The following is a 19,700-nucleotide window of genomic DNA, read 5'->3' as shown; positions in this document are numbered from 1 at the left end:
AGAATGGAATAGTGCTGTGGAATAGCAGTAAATGACAGACAACTGGTGATGGAAATTGACTGCATGATTTTAACAGCCATACGTTATTATTTTGACTTTTTCCCCCAATTACTTTAATTTTAATTGGAAAATGTATGAGGAATTTTATTGAGCTATTTTAATATTTGCATATGAAAAGTAATCTCTTGGAAATTATTTGGCTTAATCAATTTGTGGTGTTAAAATTAAATAGGTCCCACCTGACACTAAAATAGTTCCAAGGTTAAACATTTTAACCTTGTTGGAATTGTTTTTGGTTTGCTATGAGATAGCGATACAGGTTAGCTGTATCCTGTAAGAAAACTTTGTTCTAAGTAGAGTCCAGGAAGGCCTATATTTATGTGAGTAGGTACAATATTAGACTTGTCTGTTTTGTGAAAAATCATAATGAAATCAAATATCAACTTGCCTTTGCGCAGTTTTACAGTTTGAAAGAATACCCATCCCGTAAAATGCTGTGTGGTACAAAGGACTGCACAGATAAGGTACACATGCAGAGGGCTCTCCAGGGACAGAATTCTCCATGTCCATTCAGAGGCAAACGATGTTTCCTCCAGGGAGCCTTCTGCATCCTTGGACTGCTGCAGATACCAAGGCATTAGGACACCTGACTTTTTGCAAACTCCACTCTCTTCACCTTCCCATTGAGGACTTGGGGCTTCTCAGGGTTTGGGTGACAGGGAGGTGGAAGGGATGAACCAATACCAGATGTACAGTCCCCCTGTATGGAGATCTGAGATGAAATGCTGGTCCCACTGAGATCAATGGAAAACCCTCAGTGGGACCTGGATTTCACCTCTGATTGGGAGTAAATACAGCCTGAAGCTGTATGATTAACTCACTGAGGGTCTATTGAGGGTAATCCAGAGGGACCTAGCCAGCAACAGAATGGCTGCTACTGCAGCCATGGGGCCCTGAGGAAGGGAGACCATCCATGTATGCAGACTATTACTACTTCCACAGATCTAGAGGAATCTAGAGGATCCTCAAGATCCGTATGATTAGAAGGCATCATCTCCTGCAAACTGTTCTCCTGACCCCTAGTTCCTTTGCCTTTGGGGCATGCTGTAGGGGGGACTATTTGTGTGTGCAAAGGTTTGTAAAATCGAGACCCAAAGTCACATAAAACACCCTGGATTAGGGGATGGATCAAGCAGAAGGAAGAGGCTGTTTATAAGGGCAAAGGCTTCTGTTTACATACAAATTTCTTGGAAGAAGTCATGCTGGAAAAGGAAATACTGAAGAATTCCATTGTACTTTAATAAGATTTTGAATTGAAAATGTTAAATTTTTAAGCTTGCCAGTGCATGGTTGTGGTTCTTGAGTAAATGTATTTTCTTAAGCATGTCCCATTTATGCCCACTGCATTTCAACATTATATGACGGAATGCGCAAATGAATGTTTCCATTTCTATCTGGCATTAGGGAAATATCACACAATATTATTGGATGTTGGTAACTTTCACAAATTCATTCCTTTTTTTCTGAGATAATAAATTCATTGACCTTGACTAAAGCAAATGTTAACTAGCAGTAGAAAACTTAGTGCAAGTTACAGTTGAAGACATGAGGAAAGACTAGGGTATAGGGCTTATCTAAGGAATAGGGAAACTTCGAGGAATTCAATGCATTCGTTATGATAAGTGGTATTAAAGAAAGTACAGAGCTATACCAAAGAGGATCTTAATAAGGGTTACATTAAAGTATTGTTATAATTAACTCATGTTCCTTCTGACAACTTGAGATGGGCCTGAATCAAAACCTGTGATCCTAATGGCCCTTAGTATTGGGGTGTAAGAAATCTGAACTTGGCAGATTCTCTGTCTTTATCATTGGTCAAACCAAATGATCTCCCAGCTGAATGTCCCTGAACTTTAAGGTGTTTAGAATAAGGATCTGGATTTTGTGGTTTGAATCCCTATCTACTTACAGTATGTTTGTAGTAGCTTTTTAAAATGTTTGTACGCTAATCTCTTATGAAAGACTTTTTGATTAGGCTATGATCTGTTTTTCAATTTCTTTTGAAATCTATTCATTCTGAGCAAGAGCAAATTGTCACTATCTGCAGCTCAGATCCATTAAAATTGGGGGAGGCACCCCAAAGCTTCATGCCCCTTTGACACTTTTTCCCAGCTGCTCTAAAGACAGAATCTTTTCACCCAAACCAAGCAGCCTTCTTCCTTCTCTTCAACCGCAAGCACAGGGTTGCATGAGTGTGTAGTTCCAAAGTTTGCTGGTGTCTTGGTTGCCTCTCAGTCCTGTCCCTGATCCTTGGTCCGTCCCAATTCTATAGCTTTACTGAAGGCTAACCCTGCTTGTTTCCTCCAGATTCAGTACTTCTACTGGGTGCTATTTCAGACATTCACAATTCTGTCCTTTGTTTTGAAAAATGTGGAAAAAAATAGCCATTCCCTCTAATTTCTTTTAATATGTTTTTAAGGTCTTTCACAGCTTTTTAAGATCCAACCAATGATAGTGAGCACACGTAATAGTGATTACTGGTGACTTGATTATTATTGAAAGAAAAGTTGATGGATTTTCCTAATTTTCTAAGGGTTTGGGCATGAGCTATCTAAATTGTGAATTTCCCACTTTATGCCAAAATGCTGAAACTGAGTAAATGTGGATGTACTAAAGCTCCTGGCGCTGACTCCACAAAAGAAAAGCAAACCTTTAGGAGAGTTCAGGAGATGAAAGGGCAAATTCTGGCTCTTCCAAGGATATGTGGAAGGGCTCCAGTGCAAGAAAAATGATGGGCTACTGTTGTGTTTGGGGACCAGGCTTCAGAGACTCTTGTACAGCAGGACCCTGCACCTCCACTTGCCTGTGGAACCGGCCTCTGCAGCTCTTCCCTCCACTGTAACATACTTTGGGATGATCAGCTGACCTCTGGAGCATTTCCAGTGAGGCAAGTATTTGGAAAACAGCTGGCTGAATCCATTTCTCCTTTCTGTACTCTGTAGTACTGAGCACTGACTGGAAAGTCTGAAACCTGTTGGGGCTAAGGGTTGTCTCTCTTATCTCTGAGATTTTTTTTGGTAAGCTCTCCCCCATGCTCTCCACAAAGAAATGCCTGCGAGAATAGCTTTACAAATCAAACAATTCTTTTGGCTCTTCTTTTGAACCTATAACCATTTAGATTTTTCTCTGTAGTTTGGACTGGGTTGCTAGGTGGTGAGTGGGAACTGTTCGTGTGATTGGTAAATAAGAGGGAAAAAAACCAAACTCTTATAGAGATGTATGCTTTATGTATTAAAGTCCCACATTTTTAAGGAGGGTTAATTCTGGATATTCAATCCCAGTGACATCAGTGGAGTTGAACAAGTGTAACAGACCACTGTATCTGTCTGGGTACGAGTAAAATTCTGCAGTGTGTCCATGTGTGTTACTGAGTTTAACTGGGCAAGAAGTCAGAGGGTATGTGAGTGATAGTGAGAACTGACTAGCTGCATCTGATATTATCTTCCCAATTCTTTTTAAGTTTGGCTTTCTTCATAGTTTATATGGGATGGTACAGGTGGAGGATTATTGGCCTGAAAGGGGGATGAATCCTATGATTTGTGGGCAATAGAGGAAGTGGTGTTTCCTGGATGAAGACATTCAGTTGGCGTGAATGTACATTAGAAAATGTTGGCTTATTTAGCCCATTGACAGCAAAAATGTCAATCTCAAGAATCAAAATGCCATACAACAGTGAAGAAAATACACTTTGGTGGAATTCCTGAGGATGTCCAAATAAATATGGTTTAGCATGGTAAAAAATGTGCGCTATGCTGCACACTTCTAAGGACAATGAGGGAAATCAAACCAGTCCTGAGGACATGCAGATGAGTATCTGGGGCTTCACTGAAACAATCGTGATTTTAATTTCATTGCCTCCTGAATGCTGGGTCGGGGACATTACATCCCAGATAGACCAGCTCCCAGAAGGCACTAAGGAGGAGCGAGCAGTTTTGTTCCTTTTTACCAATGATGCAGATGGAAGTAGAAGGGAGGTTCTACAAACCAGGTTAGGAACGTTTTGACGTACTGTAGGAAAAAACACTAATGTGCAAGATGAGTAAATATGCTGAGAAAGGGCACACTCACTGCAGTCAGTGGGCGTTTTGCCATTCACTTCAGTGGCTAGCTGACTGGATGGAGAACTGGCTTGACTGCTGAACACTGTGCCTGTTAGTGGAAGCAATTTGGGATAGAGGATGGTGACACAAGATTGGGACAGAACAGTGGTTCCCAAACTTGTTCCACCCCTTGTGCAGGGAAAGCCCCTGGCGGGCTGGGCCGGTTTGTTTACCTGCTGCGTCCGCAGGGTCGGCTGATCGTGGCTCCCAGTGGCCGTGGATCGCTGCTGGACGTGACGTGGGCCATGGGACATATAGGCCGCTGCTTCCAGCAGCTTCCATTGGCCTGGAGCAGCGAACCGCAGCCACTGGGAGCCGCGATCGGCTGAACCTACGGACGCAGCAGGTAAACAAGCCATCCCGTCCTGTCAGGAGCTTTCCCTGCACAAGCTGTGGAACAAGTTTGGGAACCACTGTAGTCATGTGATGGGGTGACTACCCTACTTTCACCCTGCAGGTTTTAATGCAGGTCAGATGGGCCAATTGACCAATTAGGCAGCTAATTAATGGGGGTTAGCTGGACAGGAATAGGTGGAAAAGGCAGACACTCCCAGAGAAAGGGAGGAGTCAGTGGAGACTTCAAACTGCAGTCACTCCCTGGGAAGAGGTAGGAGGTTTTGGGGAAGTGGTAGGCCCAGAAAGAAAAGGAGAATCAGTGTTTGGAAATAGCCCACAGATAGAGCAGTGAGGCGAGAGAGAGAGAGAAGGCCCAGGCTGCTGAGCAGAGGGTCCCTGGGTTAGAACCTGGAGAAGAGGGTGGGCCCAGGTTCCCATACCAGCCACTGGGTAAGTGGCATTGAGGCAGTGAGCGGGAAAAGTGCCTAGGATTACTGAGTTAAACCTTCCCTGGAAGGGGGGGAACATGGACAGTGACACAGTCAGAGGACTGAGCCGCGAAGAGGACACTGGTTCCTGAGACTGCAGGAGGAGCCGCAGGCAGACAGCAGAGACAGAGTGATGGTGTGCAAACTGTGGATAGGGTGAGTGTGTGTGTCAGCCTCAAGCTAATCCCCAGAATAGCAGGAGGCGGTGCCAGTCTGACAGTGAATGGTGCGCCCCATGACAACACACATATAGGAGAAGAATTTTGGGGTAGAGCTGGATGAAGTTGAAACGGCTAATTTTTTGTAAATAATGGATAAAGCTGCAAAATGCTCTGCTAAAAGAGTAGAGGGATTTTTTCAAGTCCTGTATGGCTCAAATTGGAATAATTCACTTAGGACGGAACAATTCCATGCACTGCTACAGACTAGGGACCGAATAGCTAGGCAGCAGTTCTGAAGAAAAGGACCTAGGGGTTACAGTGGACGAGAAGCTGGATGTGAGTGAACGGTGTGCCCTTTTGCCAAGAAGGCCAATGGCATTTTGGGCTGTATACGTAGGGGCATTGCCAGCAGATCAAGGGACGTAATTGTTCCCCTCTGTTCGACACTGGTGAGGCCTCATCTGGAGTTCTGTGTCCAGTTTTTGGCCCCACACTACAAGAAGGATGTGAAAAAATTGTAAAGCGCCCAGCGGAGGGCAACAAAAATGATTAGGGGACTGGAACACATGACTTATGAGGAGAGGCTGAGGGAACTGGGATTGTTTAGTTTGCGGAAGAGAAGAATGAGGGGGGATTTGATAGCTGCTTTCAACTACCTGAAAGGGGGTTCCAAAGAGGATGGATCTAGACTGTTCTCAGTGGTAGCAGATGACAGAACAAGGAGGAATGTTCTCAAGTTGCAGTGGGAGAGGTTTAGGTTGGATATTAGGAAAAACTTTTTCACTAGGAGGGAGGTGAAGCACTGGAATGCGTTACCTAGGGAGGTGGTGGAATCTCCTTCCTTTGAGGTTTTTAAGACCAGGCTTGACAAATCGTTCGCTGGGATGATTTAGTTGGTCCTGCTTTGAGCAGGGGGTTGGACTAGATGACCTCCTGAGGTCCCTTCCAACCCTGATATTCTATGATTCTAGTGTGGCATGTTCTCTCCTCCTTATTCTCTGAGGGAAATGAAAGCGAGGAGACAAAAGGAATGGTAAACTAAATAATAAAGGGATCCAAGGGATGTACAGTAGCTTAGGAAGGTTAGAGAAAAGCATACTGTTCTGAAGGGAGCTGAGTTTAGAAGCTCTTCAAGCTACTGTCCAACAGAAGAGCAAATAGGCCTGACCTTTTATGGTAAATATATATTTTTAGAACTGGTTTCCTTACCAGTGTTACTGTTAACAACAAAGATAACTAATTGTGAAGGATTTTTAAAAACTATTTATGCTGTGTACTGCATACATGCTGTCTCACTATCTGGAGTGGCTCACAACCATGAGTACCTGCCTCACGGCAGACCCCCCAAACTGGTGGTCTATTCTATAGTTTAGATTTTACCAAATCAGTAACAAATGTGAACTCCTGGATCACTAAAAGTTTCACCATAGAGTCACAGACAGTCCCCTTACCTTCTCCAGTCTATCTTGCCACACGGGTGAGCTGGACTTCGTGATAAATGGCCACCTATACCAAAAATCATAAAATATTCAGGTTGCTTCCAGTCTCAGATCAAGTGGTATCCTAGATCTTACATCAAAGTCAATGCCTGTAACCAATTCTGTACTAAACTATCAAAAGGCTTATTAACTAGAAAAAACAAATAAGAGTTATTTACAGGTTATAGCAAGCAGCGGTAGACACACATGAGTTGCAATCTAAATCCTAAGAGTGTAGTAGTAGTTTGTCAATTCAAAGTGTTTTTCAGGGCAGACCCCTGGGGATCTCCGGCTTCAGTGGTGTTTTCTGGCCCTGTAAGAGTTCAGACAGCAAAGAGATGGAAAATTTTCCTGTGTCTTTGTTTTATTTCCTTCATTCAGCCTCCAAGTCCGTAGGACAAGCTTCCTTGCACGTAGCATTTCTAAGATGCGATAGGGCCATTAACCAATCCTTTGAATTGTGGTGTTTCTTGATGGCCCATCTAATTTTGATAGTTCTTCTGGACAGGTGTGAGGAAACACCATTCCCATCTTTGTTCACAAGTTTAGAGCAAACATTTTCAAAGTTATAAATCAAAACACAGACATTACAAATAAGATTAATGGATGCAGCAATTTACAAACATTTTATAGAGTCTAAACATTAAATAAAGTCTTATAAGTACTACAACATGTAACAGCACTAACATGTAAGTGACCAGTCTCCTGCTATGAGTTTGTCAGTTCTTAGCTCATGCTTGCAGCCTGGCAAGAGCTGGCACCTGGCCTACCCAGCATCACACATGCATTACTCCCATGTTGGAGAATGAAAATATACTAGTAAGTTTCACTTTTTTTTTTTAAAGAAACTAAGGTGCTCATACACTATCACAACGCTACAGGATTTGGGTTGCAAATGCTGCAGGGAAATGTTTCGTTTCTTTGGAAATATAGTTTACACTGGAACTCTTAAATGTATTGTAAATATATATTTCTATTGGTTTTAGACTTTGTATACCTTATTTTTACAAAACATAACATTTCAAGTGAGAGTTAACCTGATGCGTGAGACCGCTAAAAGATATAGAGGGGTTTGACACTAGAGGAATTTAGATAATTTTTTAGTTTATACAGGATAAATTTCCCACATGGATACTTCTACACATTTTTAAAACACCAAGTGGTTTGGAAAGATTCATTCTTATTATTTAACATTTATATTGTGGTAGCATCTAAAGGCCACAACCAAGTTGGACCTCACTGCACTAGATGCTGTACAAACATGTAATAAATTACTATGCTAGCATCAAAGAGCTTACATAGAGTGACCTACTATACTAAAATGAATTTCACCCATTTTTAATGAAAATCAGAAATAACGAAGTAGTCCTGATTGTCTTGTTTGTTTTAATTTTGGAAAAATTCAGCATGTGGATGGAAATCTCTTAATATTTTTCTCCTAGGGTGGGGAGGCTACATTTATCAATACGAACTACTCTGAATGGTTGAATTTAAGCATTGTTTGTTTATTTTCTTTCACAAATGCCTAGACAAACCCTTAGCACAACCAGTCATTTTCAAATTATATATGTGAAAGAACAAAGTATCAATATGTAATCTGGGGCAAAGAAGGAGGCTGCAATTAACCAGAAAAGATGTTTCTTGTTTTGTATCTTTGAATAATTGCAGTAAGAGGAATTGTGATAAGCTATGGTCATGGCACATAGATTTCTGCTGTCTTAAAATAGAGCACAGTAGGGGTATTGGATTTGGCATGTGACTATATTACACAGATCTAGGGCTACTTAAACCACTAATAGCATGACTAACCACTCTGTAGGTTTAAAAACAAATCAAACCATCTAGTCCAGTAAACTACTTTTAGTAATATACAAGTAAGACTTTCAATATAAACACTTCTCAATTTACTAGGTCACTTGGCAGCTGTTATTCCAGTCCGTATCACACTAACATAATGACCCTAGTAACTGCCCCAAAGTGTGGGCTCAAATGGGTGTCAGTAACTCCAAGGGGGTCCAGACAGACTACTCTGGGGTTCTCCCAGAGACCTCAAAAAATCACAGTTGGGTTTTTCCGTTTTAGTCAATCCATCTCAGGTTTGGCTTCACACAGAGAGAGACAGTTTATAGTTTGGCTAGTACGTACAGTGGCTGCCTTTTTGGCTTGCTAGCCAAGAGAGCCAGCTTTAATTCATCTTTTGGAAAGGTCCTTGCTAGCAGCCTTACATTGGAAGACCTCAGTTTTAGATTGAGGAGGCAAAGGCACCAGAGAAAAGGGGCCTCTCAGGACCATCAGGGATCATGCTGAGTCTACCTGCCATCTCTAGATCCTAGGAGGGATGGGGATTTGTCTTTTCTCCTTTCAGAGAAGGGGACTGGAAATGCATAAATGTTGCTTCGGATTTAATTTTTCTGGTTGGCCTAGTTACTTAAGGGTTAGCCTGCAGTGCTTTGCCATCCTGTATGTTTACTGCCTCTTAGGTCTGAATTTATCACAAGGGTACGGAGTATATCAGATCATGCTCTATGCGACAAAACACAGTAGTGTGGTAAAATGAAAGACAAGAGGCAGACAGACTGAGGCCTTACTTGTAACCCAAATCCCCAGCCCCTCTGCCTCCTGGCTCCATTTTTCTCCAGCAGTGAGTACCCAGAGGGATCAGACGGCCTTGTCCTTAGAAGAGCAAAGATCTATAGATAAATTGGATCTGTGCTAATCCACAACTGCTGGGGCAGGTTTTGGGGCAGTCTGCTTTCTCCTTTTAATTCAGTCCCTTCAATAGTGACTAGTTTACAAAACAAACAGTTCTCCCAACACTCTCACTCCAGGGCATTAATGTATAATGCACTAATATAAAACTACAGAAATCCTGGAACAATATAGAACAAGTAGTGAATGAACTATGGCATTTCTCCATGGGGCACAAGTGTGTTTCTCTTGGTTTTCCCTCTCAAAGAGGATTAGGCTTCTTCTCTTAAACAGAAATTTCTGCACATTTATTTTCTTCTGCTATATTGTGTATTACACCTCAATGGAAATCAGAAAAGGTCTGCATGGTATGTTAATAGATTTCAGAAGTCTCAGTGCCATCGGTGAGGAACTGGGAAAGCACAATAAAACTTTTCAAAATATTTGTAATCCTTGGCTAGATAGAATGGTATAAAATAATCTCTACCTTTCAGTGTACTGTCTGTGGCCCTGATCCTACATTGGTATCCATTCGTCAGTGGGACTCCATGTGAGCACAGGAGTATGTGCTAGTGGACTCCAGTGTAGGATTAAGTAAAATCAAAGTCTTGCTAGATGTAACAGGAATCGCTAGGACATTTCTTGAATAATCACTTTAATAAAGAAATGTTAAAAGAAAAAAAATTGCAACCGTTTCAGTGCCTTGCTTATGCAAATTAGTAAGCAATCCATCCACTCCCTTCTTTTCTGTTGTAAGCGGCATCAACAATTTCTTGCTTAGAGGGTCTGCAGTAATGGTATCCTAAATCTTTTACAAGTGTCCTGTGACAATTAATTTTCTTACCTAGCACAGAAAGATCTGACTGTTGTAGAAATCTGTAGCGTGCTCATGTTAAAAGTACTGTTCCAAAAAGCAGCCCCCAGAATATTAATTTTTAGTAAAAAAATTTTTTAATTATGTAAGTTTAGAGATTTAATTCTTTTGAAAGGCCACAGAAGCTCGTGAATTGGCTGTTTCTGTGTGTGCTGCATCATATTAAGGGCCTATATATCGTACTTACACCAATGGACTTCAAAACACACTTTTGAATTAACTACGAAGTGAGAGACTGCGGGAATAGAACATAAAAATCTGGCTTTGAATTCTCTGTCTTTGAGTTAAAGGAGCAGTTAGAAGCAGGGACTCTGTTGTACTTAACAGACAGTTCTTTCTGTTTTCTTTCAAGAATCCACAGTGTTTCTGAAAACTCTCATACAGCTGATTGAGATATAGTGGGTCAGGTGCCAATACAATGTTTTCAGAAGAGCTTGTGGGATCCCATTATAGACAATCTATTTAGACTAGTGGTGAACCCTACATTAACAATTGCCTTTGGGCTAGAAATCAGCTGTGACTAAAACATGATATTTGCCCTGGCAGCTCCTGGAGCACATCTGTACATCAAGAGGAAATTCTTTTACAGTGAAAGGATATAGCTAAAGGTTTTACAAGTTCATTTTGTAACAGTATTCAGCTTCTACTCTTTAGTAACAGAAAAAGAAAGACCATAGTTTTAGAGTTGGAGAAGCTGTTATTACACTATTTTGAAGAAATAAGCTATAGTATCTACATTTTCTGCCAGAATTCTGTTAAAGGAGACAGTTGTATTCATAACAGTTTAATATGGGTAACTAGTCGAATTTTTGCTGCCCCTCGATACATAGCTAACTAATTAGAGATTATTTACTATTCTAATTAAAAAAGATCTCCCCACCTTTACTGTGAAATGGAATTGTAACTTGTATGCATCCCTACCTTGCCACCTAAACACAAAGAACAGCACCCGGTAGAATCTACTTTTATTGAGGTGGTGTTTTATACTTCTGTCCACTCTCCCACACAACTAAAATTCACTAGAAGCAGTTTCACTATGACAGGAGTTAGCCTATCTTCTAAAACATCCCTCCCTCTCCAACCTGGGATTGGAGGCATGGCCTTCTCATTACCCCCTGCAGTTGTGTGTACTACACAAGGCTGCTGGAAGCCCAGATTTGCTGTCCAAATGGTGGGCATCTGTATCATTTCAAGCTTCTCTTTCCTTCCCAACAGCTTTAGGAAGGACTTCTCTGTAGTCCCAAACCCAGAGAGTAGTGTCAGTCTTTCTTCTGCTTCCCACCTCAACCAGAACAGAAGGGGGGGGGGTGGAAGAGGAAGTGACATGCACACCTATGTTGCTATATATTCATAATGTGGAATGCAGCACTTGACACTCTTCTGATCCAAGGTTAAGCATGGTGACACTATTTTGTAATGCAAAGCAGGTTGGAAGCAGGTGAAGCAGGCTGGAACTGTCACTTGAGTTTACTTGGGGTGGGGAGCAAATCATGTCCTTCTTCCTGGGGGTACAGAGGGCACTTCTCAGAACAAAAAAGGGTGAATACTAGTAATAGGAGGAAAGGGCAGGATTTCTGAAACTTGCTTAGGTTGAGCACAACATTTTGCAGAGCTCTGCTCCTGTGCCCCACTGTGCAGTGGGGATTTATGTTGGGAGGAGGGGTGAAGAGGATAGATGGGGGAGAGAATGGAGCTAGTATGTCTATCATTACATGATCCACCAATTGATTCCCCTGTAAGTATACTCAGGATCCTGCTTCAGAGTTTTTGAAGTTTTTAGATAATATTAAGAGTAACCCAAATCCATATGTGACCAAAAATGAGAAGTATTTCCATAGGTTTAGCTGCATTATAGAGACGCTTTCTAGGTTTTCATTCAAAGAACAAAATATGATGTGCTTAGACTTGCAGCAGAGGTTGCCTTCACTGTGTAAATCAGTGCCCAACTGCAGTATTGAATCTACAGCTAGAAAGGTTGGAACTGTAGCCTTAAGTTATGTACTTATCAATGGAACATTAAAGGTGACCTATTAAAGTAAAATACAGTATTCCAGGAGCTCCCAGTATTCACTGTGCCCCCAGGCTCTTAGAGACAGCTAGTACATTATTACTTCTATACTGAGCTCCATTTTGATTCTCTTAAGTCCTGCAACACCCACTCCCATGTTGGCCTGTTGGCTTCTGCTCTCTCTCGGGATGATCCCCTTGCATCACCACAATGTATGCAAGGGGATCATCTAGGACTGCCAGTCAATTGGTCCTGGGTGCAATGGATGGTATAGAAGCTGAAAGAAGACCTACAGGACTGCTTTTATGGCTGAATATCCCCATAGTTTGATTCAGGGGGAGTGGGAGGGTGAACTTGAATCACATATCTGCACTAGAATCTGGTTCTTGACCTTTGCAGGTCACCTTTAATTTCAAAACCTTTTTGTGATAATTTACATCCTAATTGTATTACAGCATAGATGCTGATGTTGACATTTTCAGGTTCTCATTCTACTGTTAGTAGGTCATGTCACAATCTTTAAGGTACCAGGTTTAAATAAAAACACAAATTCCGATCCCAAGTCCATTGAAGTGAATGGAAAGACACCCATTGACTTCAATCGGCTAAGGATCAGGCTCTGAAATAAGGTCTCCTGTGTTGGTTTGAATAGATGGTATTCATCCAATAAACAAAAGTATAGAAATGTGAAATTTGACTATTTGGTCTCTGTGTGTAATACAACCACCCACTTTCTTGAATACTATTATTATTTTTTATACTTTAGAATCTCAATAGCTTTAACAATGCATTCAATCTTGCAAAACTTCCATTGAGTCAATGGGAGTAGGATCAGACCATATATCTATCTGTCTCTCTAGATTAATCCATCTGATGTTTGTAACCTTTTGCTATCTTTAAAAGGTATGTTTTTAAACAGTAAAAAAGCAAGTTCAGTTTAGGCAGCTACTGTACTTCAAATTAATAATTTTTACAAGAGATAGAATTAGTTTATTTTTTCTTTAGTAAATGGAAAATAATATTTTTGCACATTCCTTCACTCTCCCTCTCTCCTGCAGTTTCTCAGAAATTGGAATGAGAGCTGTTCAGATTGTTTTTCTTCTATTTATACAGGTTTGGACTGTTCCTAACTATTACTGTACCTCAAAGCTTAGATAAAGGTTGTTTTTACTACATTAACTGACTCACAATACAGCATGTGCATACAGAACTGCCTGTTGTAAATTCTGTGCCACCTAATCAAATCTCGCGCAGTAGCTTTGAAGGGATTGTGGATGCAAAGATGAAATTCAGCACATAGTGAAATTCAAGCTCCTGTGTTAACTGATACAATATGTGAGGGAAATATATTATAACTAAAAAGGAAATATTGCCTACATGCAAGTTTGCATCCAAAATGTGCAGAGCCATTGTATTTGTTGGGCCAAATTCACCACTTGTGCAAGCAGGGCAATTCTGTTGTCTTCGGTGGAGTTGTGACCTCTTATGCTAGCAGTCTAAAATTTCCAGCTCAGGACTGCCCAGTGGGCTAACTCTAGTGCAAAATGTGCAGGATCCTATCTGCAGTTAGGCACCTCTCTCAGAAAATGGAAGTTTGTATTTGCATGAGATTCAGTAAAGGTAATTAACTAGAAACAAAAGTGAAAGTGGCTAGTCTAGAGTCATTGTCCAAACTGAGTGAAAAGCAAAAAGTTAATGAGCAGCATAAATAATGAAAAGTGAAGTAGGGTTTTAAAAACTTTTCTAATTTCAGTAATTTAAAATGGTCAGATTAACTCTGGTAGGAAAAATGTTTTTACCTTGCCAATGTCCTTTTAAATTAGTACTGATTTATTGTTCACTGGAGCTAACCTTAGTCCTGAATAACATTTTTTCTTTGTATTGTTACTTTTGCTGTTTGTTTAACATAATGCTACAGAAATACAAAGGAGGTGGTCTTTTTTTTGTGTGTTTCATATGTACTAATTGTTTTCTTTCATTAAATAAAGAGTTCATAGAAACTACAAGAGGAGGGGCACTAAATTCTTTGTCAAATGCATCTTCACTTTTGTAACCATATGTGGAACATGGTCTCTCAGAAAATCTTTTTATGCACAAAAATTATGTAGAAATAATGTCACCACAAAATGAAATTAGAATTCCAGGTGGTCGTTGTTTTCTGTTTCAGAAAACCAAGAAACCTGCTGCTTTATATCTAAGGGGTCCGCCACATACGAGGCAATAGCAAGGGATATTATTGTGTTATCTAGTTCTCATGTCATTCCTCTGAATTATCTGGACCTTTTCTTTTTTCATTATAATGTAGCACTACAAATGTGTGCTGAATGTCCCAGAGGCAATTTAAAAAAACAAAACAAAATGAAATCACAATAATCTAACATGAAATTATATTGTTCATTTGGCATGTCAAGGGCTAGATTATGCCTAGCTCTGCACTTGGTATATCAAGGATGAGATGGTGCCTAGCTCTTTCTGCCCCCACCAGTCCCCATGTTCTTAAGGGTAGGCACAGACCTGTTTTTTGTGCTGTAGGCATATGAGGATTAAGACAGTGGTGTCAGGATTACGATAGAGTCATGGGCATGTCTCTGTTCACCTTCTGCATTAGCCAGCAGAGTTGGGTGGGGCATGTTGGAGGCCATCTAGTATACTGTGTAATAGGGTGCAGCAAGATTAACCATTTGCAGGTAAATTATTTATAATCTCTCTGGCAAATGTTGACTTTCTAATGGCTACTGCTTCAGGTGCAAGAAGATAACTAATGATGTTGGGGTTTTAATCTTCCAAATTAGATCTCAAGCTCTGAATGATATGCAGTTGTTAACATAAGTGATTTTCAAGAGCAGAAGCAGATTTCCACAGCATTGAGAAAATTTACTATTAGCAGCATATTGTTATTCAGAGGCTTGAATGATAACATTTGTAGCTTAGGCACTAAGATTCAGAAGGAGCTCCTGCTGTTTATACTTGAATGAAACTAAATCAGTCAGCAGAAAGGTTGGGGAAACTGAGAACTACTTCCTGTCAGTCACAGAATTTAGGTTGTTACACTTCCTAAAAGCATGGAAACTGAAACTGAGCTGGTAAATTGTTCCTTCTAGAAATGTGGCACCAGATCCTGGTCTGTGGCTGTGAAGTGCAGGTCGTGAGTGGACATAAAGATAACATAAAGCTCTCCTTTACTTTCCCTTGATACTGTACCCGCTGTCAAGTCTCCTGGCTCAGTTTCGAGATGCTGCTTGCCAGTGACCCCAATGGGTTGAAATAGCAATGAGGGATAAGAGCAAAGTAGGAGCATCACTCCCATGCCCCTTTTCCTCTGGCTCCAACCCCCTCACATGAGCAGCAGGAGGGGAGGTAGCACAGAGCTATCATTGTGACTCCACACCATTGGAGGATCCCCTATATACTTTCTCCTAGGGCTAGTTGGCTCTGTGGCAAGAATCCACCAGCCACATGGGGCAAAGCAGCCAAACTACATCTATGTTATGGCCATGAGTTCCAAACACTCTTGGCCAGACTCTCAGCTTGTGTAAATTGCTGTTTATTTAAAATCAGTGATGCTAGGGAGATTTGCTCCCACTGGTGACCGGGGCCTTTGAAGAACTGCAGCGTAACAATATTAGAAACAAGTACATTACTTAGATTTTTCTTAAAAGTAGAAAAGTACTCGAGAATATTTTGTTATCGTAGGAATTTAAATAAAAAAAAGTTGTTGGCAAAATTCATTGATATGTGCAATGCACTTGGAAATTCTTGAATGGAAAGTACTATGGGACTGAAAGCACAATTGTTATAAAGTTGTCAAATGCATCTTATTCTTGTTGTTCTTCTCTTTCCTTCAAATTCAGGCATAATGTAGTTTGATTATACAGGTTTCAGAGTAGCAGCCGTGTTAGTCTGTATTCGCAAAAAGAAAAGGAGTACTTGTGGCACCTTAGAGACTAACAAATTTATTAGAGCATAAGCTTTCGTGAGCTACAGCTCACTTCATCGGATGCATTTGGTGGAAAAAACAGAGGAGAGATTTATATACATACAGTAATCTTTTGAATGCTCTGAAAGAGCGGGGCATAATCAGAAAAAAGGGCTTCTCTTTGGCACTGTACAAGAACACGGTACATCACGGCATGCTACACAACCCGGAAGCTCCAGTTTGTAGCGTTGTTCAGCCTACACAATTTTTTTGAAGTGTGGCACACAAGGGAATATTTATTTTACAGATGGGAAAACTGTGGCACAGAGGGGCTAAGTGACTTGTCTGAAGTCATATACGAGCTTGCTGGGAACAGAATCACAGTGTCCTGACTCTCTTCCCTGTGCATTAGTCACAAAACTATCCTTTCCATCATTAACTATCATAACTTGGTTAAATTTGAGTGAATTTTCCAGGGAATGGCAAGAGCCACAACCCTGACACCAGGACCAGACTCTGTCAAATAGCAAGTCCCAACTCCTAAGCATAGATGTCCTAGAGTTCTTCAATAAAACCTTTTACATTTTTTTTAATTTGTGCAAAACAACATGTTTGTCCCTGAACTTGTTCTCAGAAATGGCTGGACCTATTTAGTTGAAACTTTTCCAGAAAAATCCAGCCTGAGGCAGATATCCAGCATGAAAAATTTCAGCTTTTAAAAGGTTAAAATTTGGCAAAGTTAAAAGCATCTAAAAATAATAGGACGTGTCAAGCAACCTTAATTATATCAGCCCCACCAGCTTCACTGAGAGTATGACAGCACAGTTATTTTGCACACTTCTCTCTCTGACGGTATATCTACACTACGAAATTAGGTCGAATTTATAGAAGTCAGTTTTGTAGAAAGCGTTTTTATACAGTTGATTGTGTGTGTCCCACACAAATACTCTAAGTGCATGTAGTCGGCGGAGTGTGTCCACAGTACCGAGGCAACTCTCGACTTCCGGAGCATTACACTGTGGGTGGCTATTCCACAGTTCCCGAAGTCTCCTCCACCCATTTGAATTCTGGGTAGAAATCCCAGTCCCTGATGGGGCTAAAACATTGTCGCAGGTGGTTCTGGGTACATATAGTCAGGCCCCCGTTCCCTCCCTCTCTCCCTCCATGAAAGCAAGAGCAGAAAATCGTTTTGCGCCTTTTTTCTTGAGTTATCTGTGCAGACGCCATACCACGGCAAGCATGGAGCCCGCGCAGCTAACCGTCACCGTATGTCTCCTGGGTGCTGGCAGACATGGCACTGCATTGCTACACAGCAGCAGTTTATTGCCTTTTGGCAGCAGACAGTACAGTATGACTGGTAGCCGTCATCAACGTAGTCCTGGGTGCTCTTTTAACCGGGCGCTGGACAAACATGGGAGTGACTCAGCCAGGTTATTTCCCTTGTTTCGTCTCATGGCGATTGAGTCCTACCGGCAGTGCACTGTCTTTTAATCATCTGCAGCTAGCAGAAGATGATGGCCAGTAGTCATACTGCACCGTCTTCTGCCGAGCACCCAGGAGATGACGATGGCTAGTGGTCGTACTGCACAGTCTGCTGCCAGCAAGATGTTTAAAGATAGATGAAGTGGCTCAAAACAAGAAATAGACCAGATTTGTTTCGTATTCATTTTCTCCTCCCTCCCTCTGTGAAATCAGTGGCCTGCTAAACCCAGTTTTGAGTTCTATCCTTGAGGTTTTGAGTTCTATTCTTGAGGGGGCCATTCAGTTTCTCGCAAAGCCACCCCCTTTGTTGATTTTAATTCCCTGTAAACCAACCCTGTAAGCCATGTCGTCAGTCGCCCCTCCCTCCGTCAGGGCAACGGCAGACAATCGTTCTGCACCTTTTTTCTGTGCAGACGCCATACCACGGCAAGCATGGAGCCCACTCAGATCACTTTGGCAATTAGGAGCACATTAAACACCACACACATTATCCAGCAGTATATGCAGCACCAGAACCTGGCAAAGCGAAACCGGGCGAGTAGGCGACATCAGCGCGGTGACGAGAGTGATGAGGACATGGACATAGACTTCTCTCAAAGCATGGGCCCTGGCAATGTGGGCATCATGGTGCTAATGGGGCAGGTTCATGCGGTGGAATGCTGATTCTGGGCTCGGGAAACAAGCACAGACTGGTAGGACTGCATAGTGTTGCAGGTCTGCGACGATTCCCAGTGGCTGCGAAACTTTCGCATGCGTAAGGGCACTTTCATGGAACTTTGTGACTTGCTTTCCCCTGGCCTGAGGTGCAAGAATACCAAGATGAGAGCAGCCCTCACAGTTGAGAAGCGAGTGGCAATAGCCTTGTGGAAGCTTGCAATGCCAGACAGCTATCGGTCAGTTGGGAATCAATTTGGAGTGGGAAAATCTACTGTGGGGGCTGCTGTGATGCAAGTAGCCAGCACAATCAAAGATCTGCTGATATCAAGGGTAGTGACCCTGGGAAATGTGCAAGTCATAGTGGATGGCTTTGCTGCAATGGGATTCCCTAACTGTGGTGGGGACATAGATGGAACCCATATCCCTATCTTGGCACTGGAGCATGAAGCCGGCGAGTACATAAACCGCAAGGGGTACTTTTCAATAGTGCTGCAAGCACTGGTGGATCACAAGGGACGTTTCACCAACATCAACGTGGGAGGGGCGGGAAAGGTACATGATGCTCACATCTTCAGGAACTCTGGTCTGTTTCAAAAGCTGCAGGAGGGGACTTTATTCCCAGACCAGAAAATAACCGTTGGGAATGCTGAAATGCCTATAGTTATCCTTGGGGACCCAGCCTACCCCTTAATGCCATGGCTCATGAAGCCATACACAGGCAGCCTGGACAGTAGTCAGGAGCTGTTCAACTACAGGCTGAGCAAGTGCAGAATGGTGGTAGAATGTGCATTTGGACGTTTAAAAGTGCGCTGGTGCAGTTTACGGACTCAGTTAGACCTCAGCGAAACCAATATTCCCACTGTTATTACTGCTTGCTGTGCGCTCCACAATATCTGTGAAAGTAGGGGGAGACGTTTATGGCGGGGTGGGAGGTTGAGGCAAATGCCTGGCTGCTGGTTACGCACAGCCAGACACCAGGGCAGTTAGAAGAGCACAGGAGGGTGTGGTGCACATCAGAGAAGCTTTGACAGCCAGTTTCATGACTGGCCAGGCTATGGTGTGAAAGTTCTGTTTGTTTCTCCTTGATGAAACTCCCCACTCCTTGGTTCACTCTACTTCCCTGTCAGCTAACCACGCTCCCCTCCTCCCTTCAATCACCACTTGCAGAGGCAATAAAGTCATTGTTGCTTCACATTCATGCATTCTTTATTAATTCATCACACAAATAGGGGGATAACTGCCAAGGTAGCCCGGGAGGGGTGGTGGAGGAGAGAAGCACCAGGAGGGGTGGTGGAGGAGGGAAGGACAAGGCTACACAGCACTTTAAAAGTTTAAAACTTTAAAACTTTAAAATTTATTGAATGCCAGCCTTCTGTTGCTTGGGCAATCGTCTGGGGTTGAGTGGCTGGGTGGCCGGAGGCTCCCCCACTGCGTTCTTGGGCATCTGGGTGA

This window comes from Dermochelys coriacea, chromosome 1 (assembly GCF_009764565.3).
Source record: "Dermochelys coriacea isolate rDerCor1 chromosome 1, rDerCor1.pri.v4, whole genome shotgun sequence".
Classification (NCBI taxonomy): Eukaryota; Metazoa; Chordata; order Testudines; family Dermochelyidae; genus Dermochelys; species Dermochelys coriacea.
This window is presented reverse-complemented; position numbering follows the sequence as displayed.